The sequence below is a fragment of the Pan troglodytes genome, chromosome 7, assembly GCF_028858775.2.
Source record: "Pan troglodytes isolate AG18354 chromosome 7, NHGRI_mPanTro3-v2.0_pri, whole genome shotgun sequence".
Taxonomy (NCBI): Eukaryota; Metazoa; Chordata; class Mammalia; order Primates; family Hominidae; genus Pan; species Pan troglodytes.
Window position 1 is genome coordinate 69,040,101 of NC_072405.2, and position 26,758 is coordinate 69,066,858.

The 26,758-nt window shown below is 42.4% G+C and overlaps 1 long non-coding RNA gene across 3 annotated transcripts in view; it reads right to left on the reverse strand.

Annotated features, from left to right (window-relative positions):
* Positions 1–26,758, reverse strand: part of LOC134810876 (uncharacterized) — a 159,108-nt gene that overhangs the window by 95,534 nt on the left and 36,816 nt on the right. The gene's annotated exons all lie outside the window — the stretch shown is intronic.

Sequence of the window (26,758 nt, forward strand, 5' to 3'; positions counted from 1 at the left end):
GATCTGGAACCAGAAATATCATTTGACCCAGCAATCCCATTACTGGGTATATACCCAAAGGATTATAAATCGTTCTACTGTAAAGACACATGCACACATATGTTTATTGCAGCACTATTCACAATAGCAAAGACTTGGAACCAACCCAAATGCCCATTAATGATAGACTGGATAAAGAAAATGTGGCACATATATACCATGGAATACTGTGCAGCCATAAAAAAGGATTGGTTCATGTCCTTTGCAGGGACATGGATGAAGCTGGAAACCATCATTCTCAGCAAACTAACACAGTAACAGAAAACCAAACACTGCATGTTCTCACTTGTAAGTGGGAGTTGAACAATAAGAACATATGGGCACAGGGAGGGGAACATCACATACCAGGGCCTGTCAGGGGGTAGGGGGCAAGGGGAGGGATAGCATTAGGAGAAATACCTAATGTAGATGACGGGTTGATGGGTGCAGCAAACCACCATGGCACATGTATAACTATGTAACAAACCTGCACTTTCTGCACATATATCCCAGAACTCAGAGTATAACGAAAAAAAAAACAGATAGCTAAATTTTCAAATATATTTTCTCACTGACTTTGATTATAGATTTGAAGATGTTTTCCCAATACGAAGATGTTTTCCAACTAAAGTACGTATTTTCAGTTGCAGACTGTGCTAGAGTGTGTGTGGGATTATTTATCACTATATTGAAAAGCCAAAATATGTGGAAGTGGCATTATTTATCACTATATTCAAAAGCCAAAATATGTTGCTTTGTAACAGCAACATTCTATTATGATGATTAAATATATGGCTTTAGGATTGACCACCATTTTCTAGCTGAGTGACTTTAAGTTACTTAAAGTCCTTAAGCCTCATTTTCTTTACAGTAACACGGAGATAATACCTACTTAATGGCATTTTTGTAAGGATTAGATGAAATGATAGACTTTAAGTGCTTTGTCCAGCAAGTGTTCAGTAAGTAGTAGTAGTAACAGGAGGAGGAGTTAACAATAGCAGTAGTAATACATAGCAGAGCAGTAGCAGTAACAAAAGTAATCTGTTACATGGATAACTAATATTATAGGTATCCCCATACTTGACAATATCTATGGAATGATATGGGGAGAGCAAGAAAGCTCATTACTCATAATCCTCCTCAACAGCCTGGATTTCCCACCATCACAATCAAGGGGCTGTCTTTCCAAGAGATCACTGGTAAAAGGTGAGCCCCTGAGCACTTGGAAAATGAGAGGAGTTTTGAGGATTTGTCCCTGAGAGGAAGTAGGGAGAAGAAATGAAAGAATGAGAAAAAGGGTGGAGGATGGAGTCATTCAAGGGGTAAGGGAAAGTGAGAACCTCCTGGGAGTGAATGAGCAAAGGACTTTGAAGAAAAAAATCTCTAATTTATTTTTCTGCTGAATTTGGCTGAAAAGGGTGTGCAGTGGGATCCCTCCTGGTGACCCTGAAAGGCTGAAGAAAGTTTCATTTATAAGTAAATTCCTTGTGTGAGAGAATTTTTGTGGTAATCGAGGAAAGGGCAGAGTGCTACAGGTGTAGCAGGCACAAACCCAAGAATCGGCCTCTGAGATCTTGAGGTAGGCTTTGAACTTCTGCAGAATGTGGGTTGGGCGTTAGAGTCTATCCTAACTAGATCTTAGTAGAAGGGAGACACCATTGACATCTTGTAGATGTTTGCTACCTAGATTATTTTCACTGGTTGTTTATCATCACCATCACCACCAAATCTAACTCCCTGGCTTACTCCTATTCACTGCTCAGACCTCAATTTCAAAGTTAATTTCAAGTGCTTTGGTTAAATTAAAATAAATAAATAGATAAAGTTACTGAGCCTAAATGTGGTGGCTCACACCTGTAATTCCAGAGCTTTTACAGACCAAGATGGGCAGATCACTTCAGCCCAGGAGTTCAAGACCCAGCCTGGACTATATAGTGAGACGCCATCCCTATGAAAATCTTTAAAAGTTAGCCAGGCATGGTGGCATGCCTGTTGTCCCAGCCACTCAGGATACTGAGGTAGGAGAATCACTTGAACTCAGGAGTTTGAGGATGCAGTGAGCCATGATCACACCACTGCACTCCTGCCTGGGCAACACAATGAGACCCTGTCACAAAAAAAAAAAAAAAAAAAAAAAGACATGAAAAGAAAATGAAAAAGAAAAAAAAAAGTTACTGATGGTCTTCCCTGGCCCTTGCATGTCCACATTAGGCAGCCCTGCTCTGCTCTACAATATACATTCTTCCTTTCTCAAAGTACTTTCCGCAATGATTATATGTGATTCATCAATTGTCTCCCCTTACTGGGCTTTGAGCTCTATGAAGACAGGAACAATATCTGTTTGTGTACACCATTCCATTCCTATCACAGAGCACTACACTCAGCACAGAACAGGAACTCAAGAGATGTTCTTCGAAGGAGAAAGCAAGCTGAAGAGGGAAGGAGAGGGAGAGGGATCTAGGAGACAGGCCAAAGCATGAGACACTCACCTTTCTTACACTCACGACCAAAGCATGAGACACTCACCTTTCTTACAAAGGACAGCCCCACTTAGTTACCCATGGTAGGGGGGAAACTGGATTTCAGTTTTCCCTCTACCCAAAGCAACGTTTCTTCATGACACCCTCACTTCTGGTCCAGGACTGATTTTCAGAGCCATGACCATTGAGAGGAAAGTGTCAGAGGACTCTCCACTGTCTCTGAGGAATATGCTTTCTTCTAACTTTAGTCTCTGAATTGGTCAGTTTCTCCAGGAACAAATAATCTAGAAAATGTAGTTAAAAACAAAGAAGGCAGGCCAAGCACAATGTCTCGTACCTATAATCTCAGCACTTTGGGAGGCCAAGGAGGGAGGATTGCTTGAACCCAGGAGTTTAAGACCAGCCTGGACAACATGGCAAAACCCCATCTCCATAAAAAAAAAATCCAAAAAACTTAGCTGGGTGTGGCGGTGCGCTCACGTAGTACCAGCTACTTGGGAGGCTGAGGATTGCTTGAGTGAGGGAGGTCAAGGCTGCAGTGAGCTATGATCACACCACTGCACCCCAGCCTGGTGACAGAAGGAGACCCCTGTCTAGAAAAAAAAAAAGACAAAGAAGGAAAAAAAGTCTCCCCCACTGTGAAGTATCCCCTGCGCTTGTAAAGGATCTTTTGGGTTCCAGGACTAGAGTAAGATCAAAGGTTAAGGGAGGGTTCTAAGACTGGAGCAGCAGGCAAATATGAAATGCATAGTAGCTTCACACCTTCAAACTACCAAGAAGGGAGTCCAAGGGTAGTAGGGTGACAAAGGATTAATTCTGAGCAATAGTGGATATTATTTAAAATATGCAACTACTTCCATCAATAGCATGTGCAGCTTGCTTTTGCAAGCCAGGCTGTGTTGTGTGTGGGTGAGTCTGTCCAGCTTCAAGTGCTAGGAAATGGAGTGAATAATTATTGTTCTTTGCACTGCTTTTCATTCCCGACATCTGGATAGGCTCTCCTGAAGACATCCTTTGGGTAGAGGGACCCTAACTAAACTCTCTCATGGCAGACAAAGGGGACAGCACTTCCAGTAGAGGCTGGGGCAACATTCCAGGGCAGATTAGGGAAGAAAACTCAACTCTTCAGCTGAGAGCCCAAGGCAAGGGAGAGGAAACCTAGGCCCAATATTAAGAAACAGATACACAGAATTTTTGGTGGCAGTTATTAGCAAAAGGAGTCCCCACAAATGAAACTAAGATTTAAGGAAGTTGCATTGTCAGGAAAAACAAAACAAACCCAAGCCTCATGAAAAGGAGCTCAAAATTTCTTAACGTCTAAAGCAATCTCAAGGCCCACGTATTTGCACCAACAGAAAGTAGACTCTTTGTTTGTACAGACCCCACATCATTTCAAGTGCCACTTTCAGATAGCCCTGAAAAACACTAGACAAGAGCAATCCAGCAGTCAGAACCCGAGACAGCAAAATCAGTTAGCCAAGGAACTCACTCCACTACCAGTAATCAGATGACCAATGGATGCCTTTGAGATTTTGAGATCCTATAATTTATTAACAATAGAAAGCATGAATTCTAGATCTATTACCAGGATGGCTCTTCCCTTTTTCTGCTTTCTAAGAGGTTTTTATTAGACTTATTCCAGTTTTCCCTCTCCCATTTCATATCAGATGTGTTAGAAGTGTGTGTCTTATTTTATTTTATTTTATATTTTATTTTATTTTATTTTATTTTATTTTATTTTATTTTATTTTATTTCACTTCACTTCACTTCATTTTATTTTATTTTATTTTATTTTGAGACATGGTCTTGCTCTGTTGCCCAGGCTGGAGTACAGTGGCGTGATCATAGCTCACTGCAGCTTCAACCTCCAGGGCTCAAATGATCCTCCCACCTCAGCCTTCTGCATAGCTGGGACCACAGGCGTCCACGACCACACCTGGCTAATTTTTTCTTTTTTTTGAGATGGGGTATCACTCTGTAGCCCAGGCTGTAGTGCCAGCTAATTTTTAATTTTTTGTAGAGACGAGGTCTCACTATGTTTTCCATGCTGGTCTCAAACTCCTGAGCTCAAGCTATCCTCCTGCCTTGGTCTACCAAAATGCTAGGATTACAGCTGTGAGCCACCACACCTGGCAAGAAGTGTGTATCTTTAAATAGTCTATGGGTTGCAAGGCAGTGAGATATCATGTGTAGACAGAAACAAGACTTAACTGGAAGAGGTATGGAATTCACCAAGAAATCCTGAACTCTAATCCTGAATAATTATTCCATAAAAGCTCTTGGCCAGGAACAGTGGCCCATATCTGTAATCTCAGCTACTTGGAAGGCAGAGTGGGGAGGATCACTTGAGTCCAGGAGTTCAAATCCAGCCTGGGCAACATAGTAAGACCCTATCACAAAAACAACAACAACAACAACAACAACAAAAACATCTTTTGAATGCAGTGGCAGAACATAAATTTGGGATATCCTGTCTAAGGAAGAGGTGTATAATGAATAAATTGATATTTATATCAATTGTATCAGTTAGATCATGTTAGTGGGGAATTTTTAAACGCATAAGGAAAAAAACAAGGTGTCTGTTTGTGCAAGGCAAAGAGGGTAGTCTTGTAGTTTGCCCAATTCAAACTCATTTACCCAGCTCTGGGAATGCCCTATCTGTACCCCTAATCCCATTGCCATCCACATGGCCAGCAGGACTCCTAGCAGCCGTTTTTGTAGTGTGATCCCTCCCCCAAACTATGTTTGATTGGATCAAGAGTGCACATGTGTCCCAAGCTGAGCTAAAACACCCCTTCTCAGAAGAAACTGGAAATGCAGTTTATATCTATATCTATATCTATATCTATATCTAAATCTATCTCACTTCAATGTGGCTCTCTCCTGAATGCAGGAAACAAAACCCCAGGACTATGGCCATGTTTTCCCATACAGAGAATGAGAAGCAACGGAAATCAGTGTGAGAGAGGAAAGAGCAAGACCAGCAGGGGCCAACACAGAGCGATCAGCCGTGGATTTCCACTCCCTGCTTCCAGCTTGAGCATGGCTTGCATTTCTGCACTTGGATTTCCAGAGACACTCCCTTACCTTTAAAACAAACTTCCCTCTTTTTGCTTAAGCCAGCTCAGATCAGTTTCTGTTTTTTGCAACTAGTGGACTCCCGCCTCATAAAGAGATCCATCCCAGGATTTGCGATGTTCCTTTTCTTCTTATAGATAACCTCTGTTTTGAGACTTTTCTGCCCACAGGAATGATTTGGTGATTGTAAACACAGATGAACTGAAGAGACTGAATGAGCACATGGATCATTAATTAGATTATTTCTCATTCTGGCCATGTCTATATCAATCTATTTCTGTCAGGGAATCATAATTTCCTTACATAGTCAGCCGCTGTAAAAGCAGATCTCACTTTTCCCCAAAACAGTTTTCCTCAGTGCTGGCATGAGAAAGGGGTGAGATTTTGGCGGTGGGGAATAGATAGGTTTGGTCCCACACAGCCCTGCGCTTAGTTCAACTCTTCAGCAATGTCCCAAGCAAGGTTGCCGGTCTTCAGGGTGGGTTTTCAGTAGCTGCACTTTTCAGGAAGTGTGGGCACAGGAGGGAGCAGTTCAAGTTCATTCTGGGAAGGCTGAAGATGCAATCTGTGAGCAGCATGGAACACAGAAACGCAGAGCCTTTGCAAGGCTATGCACAGAGCAGGAAAAAGCAGAGGTCTCCAAACACATGAGGAGCAGAGAGATCCCCTTATTGCCTGCCTTGGAAGGTGTTTCGTTTTAGAAGGCTGGGAAGCAAAAGGAATCATCTGACCTGGAAAATCGCAGGGAGCCCAAGTGAGGAAGAGTCCAATGCACAGTATCTATGGAGAAGCACAAGGTAAACTGGGAAGGTGCAGATCCTTAGGGAGGACTCAGTCTCTCAGCAGTTTGTCCCAAGGAGCATTCTAGGGGAAATTTAGTCACACTTGGAGGGTGTCTTCCTTCCTTCCTTCCTTCTTTCCTTCCTTCCTTCCTTCCTTCTTTCCTTCCTTCCTTCCTTTTCCTTACTTTGGCTCAAGAACCAATTTAAACAAGAAAAATGTAAGGAATTCCCTTTCTCCTGCCCAAAAGAAGTCAGCATCTATTAACTGCTCACCATGGCAAAAAACCTGTTTGATCAAGTAATGAGGTCAACATTTGTATAGAATCCATGTGTTTTATTTATTTTTTTAAAATAGAGACAGGGTCTCTGTCACCTGGGTTGGGTGCAGTGGCATGGATCATAGCTCACTGCAGCCTCGAACTCCTGGGCTCAAGCAATCCTCCCACCTCAGCCTCCCGAGTAGCTGGGACTACAGGTGCGCACCACTATGCACCACTATTCTTTTTTTTTTTTTTTAAGAGACAGGGTCTCATCATCTTGCCCAGGCTGGTCTTGAGCTCCTAGGCTCAAGCGATCCTCTCACCTTAGCCTCTCAAATTGCTGGGATTACAGGCAAGAGCCATTGTACTCAGCCTCTTTTTAAATTATTTTAATGTAGTAATTATGTATTTAAGGAACTGATAAAGCTTAGTTGTTGAAAAAAAGAGGTTGTTGTGTTTTATTTTCCATAATTTTGATTAGGTGAATTTGAGGTGCTGATGAAGAGTAGCGGTTGAAGTGTTACATAACAACTTCTCCTTAGTTCAAAGTGAAAATGAACTCAATAAATAGGAGTCAACATTAATCTAGGGAATTAAAATTCAATTTGTTTTTAAACATTGCCTATAATTATTATAATACTGAAATTTACATAGAAATATACATGAACCTTAAATTATTTCCATCCACTTACCTAGTAAATACTGACTTAAGAAATTGCTATGCTGAATTCAGTCAATTATCTCTAGGTCATCTAGTGAGAGCTTAATTATATTTGTGGGGCTTTGACTTTTCAGCACAAACACCATACTCATTTTCCCCACATACATTATACCAAGAACATATGGTACAGTGTGTGATTCACTAGCAGAGAGCTGCTTGCAATTGAGATCTGTCAAATGAGGACTTCTCAGACAGCTATGAGGATTCTTTGACTCCTGTTGTTAAAACACATTTTGTAGATTTAAAATATATTCATAGAACCAAGTCTTCTGAGTTTTCATCTTCTAGGACTAGCTTTTGCTGTGTGCCAAGTATTTTTTTTTTTTTTTTTTTTGCTGCTCATTTCAGTAAACCTTCTTGCGTCCCCTAAGTTCTCAATGGAATAACACCCGTCCCATCTGTTCCTCTGTCTATCTCCTCTGTAAGTCCCCTGCTATGTTGCCATGGCAACAGTACCTGCTACAACATCATAACGAGTGATTATCCCTTTACTATACTTCTGTTAGCAAATGCAATACTTGGCTTTCAAAACCATGGCTTTTTATCCTTTTTATCCTTCTTTAAGAGATAGTTGGGAAAGGTCATGCCTCTAATCCCAATGCTTTGGGAGGCCGAGGGAGGAGGATCACTTGAGCCCAGGAGTTCAAGACCAGCCTGAGCAACATAGGTAGACCCTTGTCTCTGAAAAAAAAAAAGAAGAGGTAGTTGCCTGGTGAGGCAGCTAGCATTCTCAAGGCTCATCTTCCCACTGTTTCCTTAGCCCTTGTTCCCACACTTAGGAAGCCAAGAGCTGTAAGCCACTACCATCCCATCTTTCACCCTAGCAGACTCCATCTCCCACCAAAACATCCAGAAGTGCTTAGGATAGGAAATCACTGGCAGGAAGACTCACACTAGTGGTTCCCTCAAACTACACTGTGCCTCCAATTCCTCCAGGCTGCACATCAACAATACATCCAACTTCATTTTTCTCAGTTCTGATTTAGTAGCTGTGGAGGGGAATCCAGGATTCTTTTCAACAAACTCCTGGGTAAACATTCAACAGAGTTTGAGACACAACGGTCTAGATTTTCTAATTCAGGTGCCCCAGCATCTAATAGTTAGACAGTGTTTTTCAATGCATAAGACTTTGCTGGGGAAACTGAAAGTGCAGATTCCTGAGTCCTGCCTCCTAAGTCAGAATCTGAGCCTGGGATCCAGGGATCTGTATTTTAGCAAGCATGCTGAAGGTGACTCTGATGACACCAGAGAGACCAATCAGGGCTGGATCCATATCCCAGCTCTTCCACCTAAGTAGCCATAAGCATATATATATATATTTTTTTTTTGACCTGGTGATAATATCTACCTTATGAAGGGATTGTGCACAGTAAACAGAAGCCATGCATTTTTTACTGTTTCTGAATAAGGCATGGTACAGCTAGAGGAGATGTTTAAGAGTAAGACAAAAAATACCACAATCTGGCCATCATTTCTGAGTCATGATGGAGTCTTTCTAAGGACAGACAACCAGGGGTAACTTTTTCCAACCCAAAAGTCATGCTATAAAACTCCAACACAGTTTCGATAGACAGAACAGAGGGCCACAGAAATAAAGATACAATTTTGATCATTTCAAAAATCTATTGATCCATGCATATTTCTGTATTTCATCAAAATCTGGACACTACAGAATGTGTCACATACACTTACTTCCAGAAAGGAGGAGAGCCACCGCCTTGGAGAATGGTGCTTGGACAAGCTTTCTTCCTCTCTGGGTACATTCTACCAGCAGAATATTTCCTGGACTTAAAAGAAGAACACTTTGGGCCAGGCACAGTGGCTCACGCTTGTAATCCCAGCACTATAGGAGGCCAAAGTGGGAGGATTACTTGAGGTCAGGAGTTGAAGACGAGCTTGGGCAACATAGTGAGACCCCCATCTCTATAAAATACTTATTAAAAAATTAGCCAGGCATGGTGGTGTATGCCTGTAGTCCCAGCTACTCGGGAAACTGAGGTGAGAGGATCACTTGTGCCCAGGAGTTCGAGGCTGTACTGAGCTATGATTTTGCCACTACACTCCAGCCTGGGTGACAGAGTGAGACCCCGTATCAAAAAAAAAAAAAAAAAAAGAATAGGATGAACACTTAACACTTCTCTCCACCTGAGATTAGTCAAGTTAAAAATCCATTTTAAGAATGCTATTATAGGCTGGGCGCAGTGGCTCACGCCTGTAATCCCAGCACTTTGGGAGGCCGAGGTGGGCGGATCATGAGGTCCGGAATTTGAGACCAGCTGACTAACATGGTGAAACCCCGTCTCTACTAAAAATACAAAAATTAGTCGGGCATGGTGGTGTGCGCCTGTAATCCCAGCTACTCAAGAAGCTGAAGCAGGAGAATCGCTTGAACCCAGGAGGCGGAGGAGGTTGCAATGAGCTGAGATTGCGCCATTGCACTCCAGCCTGGGCGACAGAGCGAGACTCCGTCGCAAAAAAAAAAAAAAAAAAAAAAAAAGAATGCTATTATAATGACGCATTTATAATTGAGGATGAGAATTACATCCCACAATTTGCACTAGCTAATTCAGAGACTTTGGGATGCAAAATCAAGGTTATAGTCCAGCTTATCTGTATCTGAAATTAGGGGAGAAGTAAAGCATAATATTCTGCTTCATGTCTCCAATTTCAGGGTGACAGGGTCCTGTTCAGTTGAAGGCTGCTGTGCATTTCTAAATGGCCCTCAGAAAATAAACAACTCGCAGAAAAGAACTCCCTGAAAGTGGCAGTGGTGACTTTAAATGCCCATGACCCTTCACACTGATCAGCCTTCTCAACTTGAGGTGTGTGGAGACAGGGATCCTGGTATTGAGAGTAACACTATGAAGACAATTAAATAATTGGAAAATAAAACCTTTTGGGAAAGTCTAAAGGAAATAAGATATTTAGCCTGGAGAAGAGAAGGCTGAGGAATGACCTAATTATAGGCTTCAAGTACATGAAGAATTAATCTACAGCAGATGGTGACCAGCTGTTTTCAATTCCCATTGAATACGGTACAACAGAAAATTGGCTTAAAGGGTAATATAAAGGATTTAGGATAGATAAAAGAAGGAATTTACTGGTTTTTGAGGGTCACCAAGGTTAAGAGGAGATCGACTCTATTACTTAGGGAGGTGGCAGTCACTCCTTTTCTGAGGTTTCCTGGTTTGGATTGGTTTGTTCAAGTGCATTGAGGGGGAAAGAGCTTTATTCTGGGGTGGTGAAGGCCAGCTCAGTCCAATGGCTTTTCATTACACCTGCGTGTTTTAGCCATTTGGCTTCTCATTATTGTATTTTTGTTTTCCATAAGTCATCACGAACACACTGAGTGGCATTACCAAGTGCAAAATGTGTGCTGGGCACGATGAAAGAAAACTATATAAATTTCACTTTTTAGCCTTCAAGCCTTTGCCATTTGACAATTATAAGCATTTATTGAGTGCCCTGGGAGTGCCAGCCACTACTTCAGTCATAGGGGGATACTCAGATGAATAAGATATGGTTGTTAGCAACAACTGTGGAGTGTGTGTGTGTGTGTGTGTGTGTATGTGTGTGTGTGAAAGAGAGACAGAGGAGAGAGAGTTGGGGAGGTAGCAAGAAAGATAATGCCATAATCAGTTGAGGAACTTAAAAACATACACACCTAGCCCCTCCCTCCAGAGACTCTAATCTACCTGGAGTGGTATGACATTCGGATACATCCTGCCAAATCATAATTATCACCTGCAAGTTGAAAACACCTATTATTTTACCCCAAAGTATAATGAGAAATACATTTTAAATTGTGATCACATGCACATGCACACATATACACATACACATGTACACATTCATTCATATGCACACATGACTGATAAAAGATTTCACAGAACAGTACTCTACTACTACTTTTTTATTTTATATCCTGTTCTATTTTTTTAATGCTGGTCACCCCACTACACTGATTTTACAATCCTCTAATTGGTCATAACCAAGCATTTAAAAAACACCACTGTGGGGGAAGGTGGCAGCTTTGTTCTAGGCCTAAAGGAAAAAAACACGTATTTTCATGCCTCGGTCACAGGGCAAAAAGTAGGTGTGAGTTAAGGTTAACAAAATAGGCCAAGAGTTGTTCATTCATTCTAGTCCTTAAACTAAAAGGGTGAAAAATAATCCTGGAGGTTTATGTGTGCTCTATCCCAAGTCACCAAGGTACAAGAGACGGCAACAAAAGCCCTCATTGATGATAAACACGTTTTCTGGGATTGTCCTCTGTGCTCCGCGAATCCATCAGGGTGCTTGGGGTGATGAGAGTTGACCGGTGAAGGTTACAGGGGCCCAGGGTTCTAACAATTATGCATTTCAGACACATTAGAAGTCAAGAAGACACCAAGTACAGAGGGAACCCCATCATTTGGAGAAGGGAATATTGAGCTCCAATCCCAGCTATGCCACTAATTAGTTCAGTGAATCCAAGCAGGTCACTTAATGTCTCATGACACAAAGCAGCAGAATCAGCTGCAAATGACTGCAGGCCTTGCCAGCCCCTGTGAGTGCCACAAATCAAAGGTCATTCTCCCTCAGCATAGAGAGAAGAGAGGACTGCAGGGCTATCAGTCACCTCGACCTGAAATAATGACACTGTCGGTCAGCATTTTCTCTTGATACCTGAGGAGCCCTCTCTAAAATCATGACTGAGGGCTGAGCATAGAGGTTTTTTTAATGGAGGCAACAGCAAACGTTAGGTTGCAAGGGCTACCTGGTTATCCATCAATGAGTTGCAGATGAAGAATATGAGCCTCCATATCTTCATTTGTAAAATGGAGACAATCATACCCGTAATAACAGGAGCAGATTCTGGCTCAGGGCTGGGCCGTGAGTCACACGAGGGCCAGCGTGGGTGACGTCAAAGCCTCTGCTTTGTTTCACTACACCTGCTGAAGGACACCTGGTGTATCACAGTGGAGAAGAACAGGCTGTGGAGGCTGAGCAATCCAACAGGGAGAAGAATACACACATGCACACACACGTGTGTATTCAGATTAGATCATACACTCAAACAAATCTTGACCCCCACTCAGGACACTCACAGGTTTACCAAAGGAGGCAGAAGTGAAAATAAACAATCAAAACAAAGCATCTTGCAGGCTATGACGGAAATCAGGTCAATAAAAATGAGGCCGGGCATGGTGGCTCATGCCTGTAATCCTAACACTTTGGGAGTCTGAGGCGGGAGGATCTCTTGAGCCTAGGAGTTAGAGACCAGCCTTGGCAACATAGCAGGACCCCATCTCTACAAATAATAATAATAATTAAAAAGGGAGCACCTGCATCTCTAACCACAATTTCCTATGTGTCCAGTTCACTTCTAGCACTGGTTCTCATTTGGAGGTTGCACTGCACCTTTCCCGCAAGGGGGTATCAATGCATTGCATGATTTTGATCGTTAGATGACAAGGAGGTGTTGCTGGCATGTCCCATGGCCACTGTGGAGTTTACATTCTAGTCAGAGAGGTAGAAAATAGACCAGTAAGCAAATGAGTAAACAATACAACATTGGACCGTGGGAAGTGCTTTGAACAATAATGAAGCAGGGTACGGATCAGAGAATGACTTGGGAGAGTGGTGGCTATTTCACTCAGTAGGATGGTCATAGAAAGTCTCTCTCTCATTTGAGTGAAGACCTGCAGTAAGAGAGTGAATCACGTAAGAGGCAGTGAGAAGGGCCAGGCGCGGTGGCTCATGCCTGTAATCCCAGCACTTTGGGAGGCCAAGGTGGGAGGATCACTTGAGCTCAGGGGTTAGAGACCAGCCCAGGCAACACAGGGAGACTACGTCTCTACTAATAATTTTAAAAAAGTAGCCAGGGCTGGGGGTAGTGCATGCCTGTAGTTACAGCTATTTAGGAGGCTGAAGTGAGAGAATCACTTAGACCCCAGGAGGTTGAGGCTGCAGTAAGCTGAGATGGCACCACTGTACTCCAGCCTGGGTGACAGAGGGAGATCCTGTCTCAAAAAAAAAAAAAAAATCAGTGAGAAGAACATGTCAGGCAAAAGGAACAGCTGTCTGAGTCCAGAGTGTGCTTGGCAGGCTGTAGGCACAACATGGGGGCTAGAGAGCAGTTGAGCAATAGGAAAATGGCAGAAGTGAACATGGAGAGTGAGCTACGAGTTGATCATGTAGAACATTATTGTTCCGGGCAACAATCATGACTTTGAATTTGATACTAAATATGATGGAAAGTTATTAGACAATGTTGAGCAGGGAGTGACATGATCTAAATTTTTTTTTTTAAGAGACAAGGTCTCACTCTGCTGCCCAGGCTGGAGCACAGTGGTATAATCTCACTGCAGCCTCATACTCCTGGTTAAGCAATCCTCCTGCCTCAGCTTTCCAAGTAGCTGGAACTACAAGTGTGAACCATCAAACATGGCTAATTTTTTTTTTAATTTGTAGAGATAGGGTCTTGCTATGTTGCCCAGGCTGGTCTCAAATTCCTGGCCTCAAGTGATCCCTTGGCTTCTGCCTCCCCAAGTGTTGGGATGATAGGCATGAGCCACTATGCCTGGCCTGACTAATATTTTTTTAAAAGCATTCTTTGGAAACGAAACTGAAAGGCCATGGATAGAAGAAGGGAAACCAAATTTAAAATCCAAAGTGAGCAACCAGTTGGCCAAATATGTGTCATATGGCTGCACCGCAGCTGCCAGGGATGGAGAAAATGGCACATGTCCATAACACTGTAGGCTCAAAGGCTTTGGTGACTGGATGAGGCAGTAAAGAGAGGGAGAAGTGGAGGCCGACAGCCAGGTCTCTGGCATCTGTGCCTAGGTAGATGACGACACTAATTATTCACCAATGTCAGAAACACAGAAGGCAGAGCTGTTCTGAGGGGGAAACGTGTGAAGTTCCATTTGAGTCATGCAAGAACATCCAGAAGGGAGCTGATGATACATGTCTACAGCTCAGGGGTGTGGCCTAAGTGAGCGATAAAGATGCAGAGTCATTGTGTTTGGGTGGGAATTACAGTGGTCAAAGTGAAGGAGACCTACTAGAGAGAGTGTAGAAAGATGAGAGAGAAGAATTCTGAGATCAGATGCCAGAAAACACCAGGGTTTAAGAGGTACACAAAGGAAAAGTGTAAGCAAAGGAAATGAGAAGAAATAGTCAGAAAAATAGGAGTCCCAGGAGAAAGAACCAGGCGCTAGTTAATAATGTCAAATGCTCAGCTGGGTGTAGTGGCTCATGCCTGTAATCCCAGCACTTTGGGAGGCCGAGGCAGGTGGATCACGAAGTCAGGAGATCAAGACCATCCTGGCCAACATGGTGAATTCCTGTCTCTACTAAAAATACAAAAATTAGCTGGGCGTGGTGGCACGTGCCTGTAATCCCAGCTACTCAGGAGGCTGAGGCAGGAGAATCGCTTGAACCCAGGTAGCAGAGGTTGTGGTGAGCCGAGATCGTGCCACTGCACTCCAGCCTGGCAACAGAGTGAGACTCCGTCTAAAAAAAAAAAAAAGAAAAAATAGTGTCAACTGCTAAGGAAAGGGGGCTGGGACCACCCGCCCCCCGCCCCAAGGAAGTCTGCCATAGCTCCCCTATTTCCCATAACATAGACCTTAGCATGCTGTTTTCTGAGGGCTTGCCTGAACCCCCTACTGGACTATAAGTGCTGTGAGGGCAAGGAATGCTTTTATTTTGGTAATCACTGAACTCTCATGGCCCAACATTATACCTGACTTGTGGTGACACTAAATAAAAATGTGTTTAATTACCAAATAGATGACTGAGCTGCAAACAGGCAATTATTCATGATCTCTGTCAGAGCATTTAGAGTGGAACAGTGAGAACAAGTCTAATCACAATTAGCTGAAGTGTAAATGAGAAATGAGAAAAGGACGAAATCAGGCATATAACTTTCTTCAAAGAAGGGTAAGTAATTACAAGGTACTCTAGGGTTTAGTTTGAGAGAGAGACAGAGTTGGCAGGAGTTGAGGCCAACTATGTAGGTTAGGGGGACCAGTCCCCACAGGTTGCCATCCTTGCTTCTGATACCAAGTACGAGTAAGGGGGATTCCCAAACTGCCCTTAGTTTTGATAACTCACTAAAATGACTCTCAGAGCCCACTGAAAGCTGTTATACTCAGGTCTACAGCTTATTGTAATGAAAGGATACACAATAAAATCAGCCAAGGAAAGAGGTCCAGACACTGAGTTTCCAGCTGTCCTCCCCTTGTGGAGACATGAACAGTATGACCTTCTCCCAGAGTTGATGTGTGACAATATGCAGAGTACCGCCAACCAGAGAAGCTTGCCCAGCCACTGATGTCCAGAGTTTTGCTGGGGATCCTTCACACTGCCCATGTGGCTGACCTTCAGTCCAGCCCTTTTCAGAAGTCAAGCTATTGCCTTTAGTCCCCAGTCCCTGTTGGAGACAAAACATACATCGTGGCCCAAAGCCACCATCATAAATCACATTGTTAGACTGTCTGGTGGCTAAAGCCCCCAGGCAAACAGAGATATTCCCATCAGGCAGAATATTCTGAAGGTCTAAAGATCACAGCCAAGTACTTGAGGGCAAAGGCCAGACCCCTCTTTGGGTAAAGTTAATTCTTCACTACACCCAAGGTACTATGTTGATAAAGAAGAAGGATAGAAAGCTTGAAAGGAATACAGTTTTAAATAGTAGTATATAGGAAGCAAAAAGGTGGTCAATGACAAAGAGCACTGTGTAATAATGGAAGGTGGCCAGTTGAGATGATTTGCCTTGGTCAAGAAAGAGTACTGATATGACTGCTGTTCAGACTAGGTGCTTCTCATAACACAGCCAAAAAGCTGTGCATTGCATTTTCATAGACCATGAAATAAATGACTTTTTCTGGAGTAGTACCACACAGCATTGCTGGTGCCTTAGGTGGCTCCCACAACAGAATACTACCTATTTCATGAGTATGCCTGCTCCCTAAGTACAACTAATCATAGGAAGCATGATTTACGTTTGCCTACTGTAAATGTCAAGTTTGGCCAATTCGGATGGACTCTCCTAAATCATACCAAGGCTGAGTCAAATCAATAAACATTTCTTAAGAACCTACCAAGAGTAATCCATTATGCTAGGCTCTGATTACAAAGGTGAAAATTATAGAATAGCTACCCTCAACTAGTTCACTAGTGAGGAAGATAGCACATGAACAACTTGGGATTTTATAAAGAAAGCACAACATTTAACTTCTTTTAAAAAACTTACTATGGAATGAGGCATAGGTGATGAGATTCAGGAAGACATTTCAAAGATTTATTCACCACCATAGACCCAGCTCCCAGCAACAACTGGCACATTCCAGGCACAAAATAATTTAAATATATACACATATCCAAAATACAAGTAAAATGGTCTCTATTTATATGTAACATGATTGTGTACCTAGACAACCCAAAATAATCAAAACTGAACTAATAAGGGAATTTAGCAAAGTCACAGGATGTAGGGCCAATATTTTAAAGTCTACTGAATTTTGCTCTGGTGCAGTAGCTCACACCTGTAATTCCAGCACTTTGGGAAGCTGGGACAGACTTGAGCCCAGGAGTTTGAGATCAGCCTGGGAAACATAATGAGATCCTGTCTCTATTTATTTTTTAAAAATCTATTGCACTTCTATATACTTTTCACAATAATTTGAAAATTATGTGGAAATATATTTGAGACCGGGCACAGTGGCTCACGTCTGTAATCCCAGCACTTTGGGAGGCCGAGGTGGATGGATCACTAGGTCAGGAGTTGAAGACCAGCCTGGCCAATATGATGACACCCCATCTCTACTAAAATTACAAAAATTAGCCGGATGTGGTGGCACGCTCCTGTAGTCCCAGCTACTCGGGAGGCTGAGGCAGAAGAATCGCTTGAACCCAGGAGGCAGAGGTTGCAGTCAGCTGAGATTGTGTCACTGCACTCCAGCCTGGGCGGCAGTGGGAGACTCTGTCTCAAAAAAAAAAAAAAAAAAAAAAAAAAAAAAAAAAAAAAAAAAGAAATATATTTAAGAGAACATAAATTGTAAAATGCTTAGGAATAAATTGTTTAAGCAATATGCAAAATTGTTTACATTGAAAACATTGCCAAGAGATATACCATATTCATGGACTGGAAACTCAATATTGTTAAGATACCAACCATCAGGTCTGGTAGCTCATGCCTGTAATCCCAGCAGTTTAGCAGGCCAAGGCAGGAAAATCACTTGAGGCAAGGAGTTCAAGACCTGCCTAGGCAACAGAGCAAGACTCCACCTCTATAAAACAACAAAAACAACAGCAACAAAAACACCCAAAATGCTAGAATTACAGGTGTGAGCCACTGCACCTGCAAAAAATTTTTCAAATAAAAAATTTAAAAAGATACCTACTCCGTACAAACTGATTTATGGACTCAACAAAATCTCCATCAAAACACTGGTAGGCTTTTTTGTATTAATTGATAAGCTGACTCTAAAATTTGTATGGCAATGGAAAGCCAAAACCTAGAATAGCCAAAACCATTTTAAAGAAGGACAAAATCGGAGTAGTTCAAAAGTTACTCTAAAGCCCCAGTAACTCAACAGTTTAATATTGGAGTACAGAGAAATCAATCAATCAATGAAACCGAAAAGAAAGTTCAGAAATAGATTGTCACTTGATACTTGACAAAGGTGTCAATACAAAGCAATAGGTTAAGGAAGGAGTTTTCAGTGAATGGAATTGGAGCAACTGAATATCTATAAGAAAAATAAATGAGCCTTTGATGCCTACCTGCCATTACACACAAAAATTGAATTGAGATGGATCATAGACCTAAAGTTGAAAGGTAAAACTCTAAAGTTTCCAGAGCAAAGCATAGGAGACTATCTACACAACTCTGGGGCAGACAAAGACAACTTGGACAAGACACAAAGGCATTGCCATATAAGCAAAAACTGTATATTGGATTTCATAAAAATTAAAAATCTCTCATCAAAAGACACCATTAAGAAAATGAAATGGCAAGCCACATAGATTGTTATGGCCCGAATGTTTGCGTCCCTCCAAATTTATATGTTGAAGCCTTAACCTCTAATGTGATGGTTGGTTTGGAGTTGGGGCCTCTGAGAAATAATTAAAGTTTAGATGAGGTCATGAGGGTCATGCCCTGATAATGGGATTAGTACCCTAGGAAGAAGAGGAAGAGTAGGCACAGTGGTTTGCTCTTGTAATCTCAGCTACTTGGGAGGCTGACACAGAGGATCACATGAGGCCAAAAGTTTGAGACCAGCTTGGGCAACTGAGCAAGACCCCATCTCTAAAGAAATATAAACAATTACCTAGGCATGGGGGCACACAGCTGTAGTCTTAGCTACTCAGGAGTTTGAGGCAGAGGATCACTTGAGCCCAGGAGTTTGATCATGCCACTGCACTCCAGCCTGGGTGACAGAGTGAGATCCTATCTCTAAAAAAAAAAAAAAAAAAGAAGAGATATGAGTGCTCTCTCGCTCTCTCCCTCTCTCTCTTTCTCTCTCTCTCCAAGTACAGACACAAAGAAAAGGCCATGTGAGCACACAATGACAAAGTAGCTGTCTATAAGCCAGGAAATAGGCCTGTACCAGGCGCTGAATCTTCTGGCACCTTGATCTTAGACTTCTCAGCCCCCAGCCCAGGCTATGGTATCTTGTTATAGCAACCTGAGCTAAGACAGGGCAAAATTGTTTGCAATATAAATATCTAAAAATGAATTCATATTCAGAATATATAAAGAACTCCTACAAGTCAATGAAAAGAAACCAACAAATCAATAAAATAATGTGCAAAAGTCTAGGCCACACACTGGCTATATATATATCTGAATGGCCAATAAGCATCAGAAAAGGTGTTCAATAAACTTAATCAACAGGGAAATGCACATTAAGGCCACCATAAGATACCAGTCAGTATACACTCACCAGAAAGGCTGAAATGTAAAAGATTGAGAATGCCAAGGGTTGGCAAGAATGTGGAGGAACTGGAATTGTCACACATTGTTGATGGGACTGTAAAATATTTTAAACACTTTGGAAAATGGATAGTTTCTAATAAAGTTAAATATCCACTGACCTATCTCATGGGCTTATTGGGAAAGCTAAATGCAATAATGGTTCATACTGTAGTACATTTTCAATAAACATTTATAATAGTAGTAGTACTGGTATCTTGTGCTTGTAAACACCTCCTCCAATGACAACTGAAACTTAAATGACTGCCTGGTGTTGCTGTTTAACCATGTCATGACAAGTACTGATAGGTTGTACCTGCAGAGTGGGAAATGTGAGGTACTAAGTCAGTCTGAGCTTGGGAAGGCCATTAGGGAAACTGGAACATCTACATAAATAGAATGGGTAATATGCCTAGAGTTAATCAGTCAATTCACATATAAAGAATACATGTTCTTCTGTTGATCTTGATGCAGGTGTTTTGATGGATATCAAGCATTTAAGTTTTAGAGTATTTTTACTTATCAAGAATTGTGCATAACAGATACTTGCTCCCTAGGTAATGAAGCAAGGCTTGAAAATGGGATGAGGGAGTAAAAGCTAGTAATGTTTGGTTTATGTATTAGTCAAGAAAAGAGTCACTGCCAAATTTTGATACATTCAGATGTTCCCCATTTGAAAATGTCTGCATCAAAGTGTCCTGCTTCCATTCCTCACAACCTACTCTTTGAGGTATCCTAGTAGGCACTTGTGGAGTCTACAAAGATGAGCAAGCTTTGTCCTTGCCACAAGGGGGCTTTAAAGTACAGTAAGAAAGGATAGGAAACCATGTGATTAACTACTCCCCTGGAGAATGAAATGAATGTGCAAAGGACCAACATCACATGTGTTACCAACAGCTCCATCAGCTCAATAAATCAAGAGTTCACCAAAGACACATACAAGTTTCCCAGGGCTTTTGTGAAGGGGAATGTCATATACATCTTGTCTTGTCTCAGAAATCTTTGAGGTCACCAACAAGGCTAAGATTTTAATTTTAAGGACTCTAAAAAGTTCCAGAGGCTTCAAGGGGTCCATGAATCCCCTGAAACTATATGGAAAAGAGTCACTTTTGAATCTTTATGTGCATTTTTCTAGAAAGAAGATCCATCACTCTCAGTAAGCTCTCATATGGCTCTGTAACTCAAAAAAGATTTCTCCTAAATTTGTTCTAATTGTAATTTGAGTTTATCTATGACCTGTCATTACTCACTTGAGAGTTTCCTATCACTTCAATCACAAAAATTGTTATCACAAAGGTGAGCAAAAGGCATTAATCAGATAACTTGATTCTATTTCTTGCAGGCTATGGCTTCAGTGTTCTTAGAAGTCTCTGAGTACTTCCACGTGGTTCTGATGGGTCACTTTGAAATTGAGCTAGAAATATAAAATTAAATTAACTTTACTTCTAATTAAGCATCTTAACAGTCATAATTAGATTTCACTTTATTTTGTAAATGACCTAAGCCATTTATTAACCATATGCCTTGAGCTATTTACTTAAACTCTGTGCCTCAATTTCCTCATCTACAAAATGAGAATAATAGTAAAATTCACCACAGAGTTATGATGATTAAAAGGGTTAATATTTGCAGAATACTTAGATTAGTACCTGGTACAAAGTAAATGACACAGACGTGATAAATGAATACCTTTGGATTTATCGTCAAAGCCTATGGATTTACCCCTGTCTGTATTGTGGAATACATGCAATCGAAGTTCTTGACAAACTCTCGGTGACTCATTACTTATTAAAACCTTAGATGTAAGATTTAGTGTTCAAGGAAGCTTATCTAAAGCATGAACTGTCCATCCATTTTTAAGATATTCTAACTTACGTCTCTGAGTCAAAATAAGTCTCCCCTGAGACTTATACTTTGCCACATTGTCTTGGCACTTAATAGAATTGCTTTTGGTGAGTTGTGTTGGTCCCATGCTCCTGCCTTGCCTAGAAAGACCCTTCAATAAGCTGTTATTCTCCCTGTGCATTTGTCGAGGATATCAATGGGATGTTGTTCACTCTAGAAGACACTATTGGTACCCTACCCACAACCCTTTACCACGCTAATGCACCCACCACTTCTGCCCATCCATAGCATCCATGCACATCAACTTTAACAGCTCAAAGCTGTAACTCTTCTCCAGAAAACTGTTCTCAGCTATCAGAAGCCTTGTCATCTGGAGATGTCTGGGAAATTATATACCAGACCCCACTCCAGGGTATAAAGGCACAAAAGCCCAGGCTTCTTGCCTCAAGACAGGACAACTTCATGGTGCCTTTCAGACTTCAGAGCCGTCCTCATGAGACCAGGTTGTCGTCAGCTGAAACCACATCTTTGCTGGGATTCTTCCTCTGCTTCATCCTTCTTTCCTCACTTCCTTCCAGGTTTCTCCTGAGAACTCTCCCTCAATTATTTGTGCAAGAAACCCTATTTTAGACTTCACTTCCAGGAAATCCAACCTAAGACATCCATTATATCATATAGTAATATGATATGCTAAGCATGAGGGTGGGGTTTTTTTCTCCCAGGCTTCAGTGCCAAAAAGCATTGTGTTCCTTAGTCTCTCATTCCCCTTCCCTTTTCTCTTCCCTTCCTCATCCACCTTTTCCTCTTCATCTCCCCTTGCCTCCTGTTCCTCCTCTTTCCCTCTCCTCCTCTTCTTTCTCCTTACCTCCTCTCCTTCTCCTTTCTTCTTGCTCCTCTCTCCTCCCCCCCCTTCCTCCTCCCTTCCTCTCTTCTTGTCTTTCTCTTTATTTCTCCTTGCCTCCTATTCCTCCTCCTCCTCCTCTCTCCTCCTTCCTCCCCTCCTCTCCTCCTCTTCACCTTCTCTCTATTCCTGCTTTCTCCTCCTCTTTCTCTTCCTCCTTCCCTCCTCCCTTCTTTGCCTCCTTATCCACTCCTCCTGTCTTCCTCCTCCTTTCTCCTCCTCCCCTCTCCTCCCCTTCTTCACCTCCTCTTCTTCCTTCTTACCTTCTCATCCCCTCTTCCTCATCCTCCTCCCTTTCCTCCCCCATCTCTCCTCATCTTTGAAAAAGAAAGAAGAAAAAAAGATTGTGCTCTTCCAAAGTAAGTTCTTCATTTTTATCTTAGCCCTAGGACTAAGTTTTCATTTTTATCTTATTTTATTTTATCTAGTTTTCATTTTTATCTTAGCCCTAGGACTCTTTTAACTGAAGGTGCTTTCCTCTTTACTTTGGTTGCCATGAATCTCAGAACAAAATTTCAACCCATTTCTGTTGTATTTCTGAGTAGCAACTTCACCCTTAGCTTTATTCTATGTGTCACCTTTTTTTCCTCTTTCCCAAAACCAATCAATCAATATATGTTTTGTACTAGGTGGAATAAAAATAGGCTTTATTAACACAAATAAACTTTAAAAGGAGTCATGACGGCTGGGCACAGTGGCTCATGCCTATAATCCCAGCACTTTGGGAGGCTAAAGAGACAGGATCACTTGAGCTCCAGAGATCATGGCTGCAGTAAGCTATAATTGTGTCACTGCACTCCATCCTGGGTGATGGAGTAAGACCCTGTTCTCCCCAAAATTTTAAAAATTAAAAAAAAAAAAAGTCAAGATTCACTTTCCTAATTCTTATTTTGCAATCTGTATTGAACATCATTGTTTGAGGTCTGCCCAGTTCTCAATCCCCTTCTTCCAGTTATAGCACTCCCAACTGTCCTTTGGGAATTACAATATCTGAATTCAGTTCATGTGGTTTAGGTGTGCCGACTCCGTCCTCCTATTTCAGGAGAGGGGCTAACCTGGACCACACAGAATCAGAGCATCATAGTCTCCTGTTACTAAATGGGTTTGAGACAGGAAGGGATAGAGTACAACTAAAGCCGTGAAGTTCAATTCTGAGACTTCGATTGGATTAATGAGGAGAAAACATCTTTCCTTCCCTTGAACCACTTCATAGGATTGCTGAAAATACAAAATAAGCTTGAAGTGAAGTGATTATGAGCCATTCATCTCACCCCTACAAGGGTGAGGCTGTCTGAGATGGAGACAATGCTGAGAAAAGCAGAGATGAGGGATGCAGAGAGACTACGTGTTCAACATATCGGTTGAGCTCTCCCTTTTTCAGTTACCTCCTTCTTTTCCTAAATCTAATTTGAGTTTGATTTCTGTTCCTTGCAACCAAGATTCCTGACTAATAACAAAGACACAAAAATATATGGTTATTTTAACAGTGAATATCTATAAGGGGCTGGGCACAGTGGCTTACGCCTGTAATCACAACACTCTGGGAGGCCAGTGCAGAAGAATCACTTGAACCCAGGAGTTCCAGTCTAGCCTGGGCAACATGGTGAGACTGTGTCTCTACAGAAAATTTTGTAAACATTAGCCGGGCATGGTGGTGCGTGTCTGTGGTCTCAGCTACTTGGGAGGCTGAGGTGGGGGGATCGCTTGAGCCTAGGAGGTTGAGGTTTCAGAGAGCCACGATTGCACCATTGCACTCCAGCCTGGGTGACAGAGCGAGACCCTGTCTCAAAACAAAAAAAAATCTGTTAAGAGACAGTAGTTTTTTGTGTGTGCAACTTGTTCTAACATCCAGAAAATCCAGGGATAAAAAATGTTTAAACCTAAGCTTTAATGCTACATATGTGTTTCTCTTCCTTGTTACACAAATTTGAGAGGCTGTACTATACATCTTGAAAAAATAGAATTATTTTACAGCAGTCCAGTTGGAATTGATTATATAGCATTTAAACTTTAACAATAGTTTTCTAGGAATGACCTTGGGGCCAGAAGCGGTGGCTCACACCTGTAATCCCAGCACTTTGGGAGGCTGAGGCAGGTGGATCACTTGAGGTCAGGAGTTTGAGACCAGCCTGTCCAAAATGATGAAACCCGATCTCTGTGAAAAATATTAAAAATATTTTTAAAAAATTAACCAGGTGTGGTGCCGTGTACCTGTAATCCCAGCTACTGGGGAGGCTGAAGCAAGAGAATCCCCTGAACCTGGGAGGCAGAGGTTGTAGTGAGCTGAGATCGTGCCACTGCACTCTAGCCTGGGCAACAGAGTGAGACTCCGTCTCAAAAAAAAAGAGTGACCTTGGGCAGCGTAGAGAATGGAGTTGAGAATTTAAACTAATTGGCAAAAAGGAAGGGCAAATCTTGGTAAAGATAGTTGCATGTGAAGGAGGACACAGAGACTGCATTAAGCTCAATTTTCAAGAAGGATAACTTCTTTGTGTTTTACTATCACGTTACCCATCTTCGTGGTTGTTTGAATGGTACAAGAAGCTATGAAATTTATATATTTTGTATTCTCTGCTGTTTAGGGAAGAACTCTCTCAAACCACGTTTTTCCTCTGCTTTCAAAGCACAACAGTCATCAACACAGCAGAAGACTTCTGTAACCAAATGAGTGAGGAGTTTTTCCCACGACCAAGCAGTGGATATCAGCTGGGTGTCCCCCACTTCAATTCCTGGAGGTAGTGTCAGATCCCACAGGTTTAGGGCTCGGTTCTCAAGACTGCACCAAGAAGTGTCTCTGGAACTTCTGATCAACCCACTTCAAGTTGGGGGTCCCATGACCCCCTCTTTGGGTTCTATTAATTTGCTGGAGCAGCTCACAGACCTCAGGCAAACACATTTACCAGTTTACTATGAAGGATACAGATGAAGAGATGCATAGTGTGAGGTATGGGGGAAGGGGTGCAGAGCTTCCATGCCCTCCCTAGACACACCACCATCCAGGGACCTCCGTGAGATCCACCATGGAGATACTTGCTGAACCCAGTCCTGTTGGGTTTTTATGGAAGCTTCATGATGTCAGCATTCCTTCCCCCAGGGCATGGGGGTGGGGTGTCTTATGACCCACAATCAGAAAGGCAGGGAATGATTAGAATCTTGCCTGGGAGCAGATGAAAAGGAGGCAGGGAGAAGGTTGGAGAGATCCTGTTTCCTTAGGCCTAACACACCCATAATAAAAGACTGAAATGGCCAGCCTTGGTGGCTCACCCCATAACCCCAGCACTTTTGGAGGCTAAGGCTGGAGGATTGCCTGGAGACCAGCCTGGATGATATAGCAAGACTCCATCTCTAGAAAATATTTTATTTTATTTATTTTTACTTAATTATTTATTTATTTTGAGATGGGGTGTCACTCTGTTACCCAGGCTAGAGTGCAGTGGCATGATCTTGACAAACTGCAGCTTCAACTTCCCAGACTCAAGTGTTCCTCCCACCTCAGCTTCCTGAGTAGCTGCAACTACAGGCATGAGGCATCATGCCTGGCAAATTTTTGTATTTTTTGTAGAGATGGGGTTTTGCCAAGTTGCCCAGGTTGATCTTGAACTCCTGGGCTCAAGTGATCCATCCACCTCAGCTTCCCAAAGTGCTAAGATTACAGGTGTGAACCACTGCACCCCACTGCTTTCTTCCATCTTTAGTCTCAGGCAGGCTTTCCTTGAACCACCCAGCAACTCCAGGCTCACCTCCTCCAGCATGGTGTGAACACATGAGTCATCTTCCACACTGAAAGCAAAGTCCTGGAATTGAGTCACATTAGGCCACCTGGGCTCTCATGTCCATTCCAGAGTCAATCACTGTGGCCAGAGAAAGTGGATAGATGCTCTACACAGAGCCCTGGGTGACATGCCCATCCCTGGAGCCTGGGGTAAAATCAACCCATCTGGAGCACATGCATGGGAAGGGCAGTGGGTGATTCCCTAAAGAATACATGGGTTCTGTTACCAAAAGAAGGGAGTGATTGCTGGGCAGGTAAAGCCACACATGTCATTTCATCACTGGTGTACATTTTTCCTGATTCTAATCACTGGACTGATAGTCTGCTTGGCTTCATTCAGCAGTGCTACCCTCTCATGTATGAGGGAAGAGCTTGGTGCTTGGGGGCTGTTGTAACTGGGTTGTTTGGATGTTTATTAACGAGTGTCTTAGAGATCATGGAAGCAGGATGAAGCAAAGGAAGAAGTCAGGTTGCAATGCCCTCCCACTGGCAGCCTCAGTTGACACCCACCACCACAATCACGGGAGCTCTAGAGCTACGGGAGACCTTCAAAGTAGTCCCAAGTTGGAGCAAGAGAGGAGGCCTTTATACCCTGGGGTCCATTAGTCAGATGTGCACCTTGTTAGGATGGGAGCACCGTCCCGGGCAACACAGCTTTCCTCAGCTGAGGTTGCTCTGAAGGGACTGACAGCAGAGGGCTACCGAAGACAGCACTTCTGGGGTGTGGGGGTAACCAATCCTGGTTCCTAAAGGAGACTGAAGCTGCATATCAGAGACCAGCACAGGGACACCCAGTACTGGTGGGGTGCAAAAACTTTGTCCCAGGCCCCCAAAAGGTAGCAACCACACCACCTTAAATAGTGATTTTATAAATGTCAGCACTTAATCAGTAAGAATGATTACTTAAAATTATGAAGTCTTTATTTTTA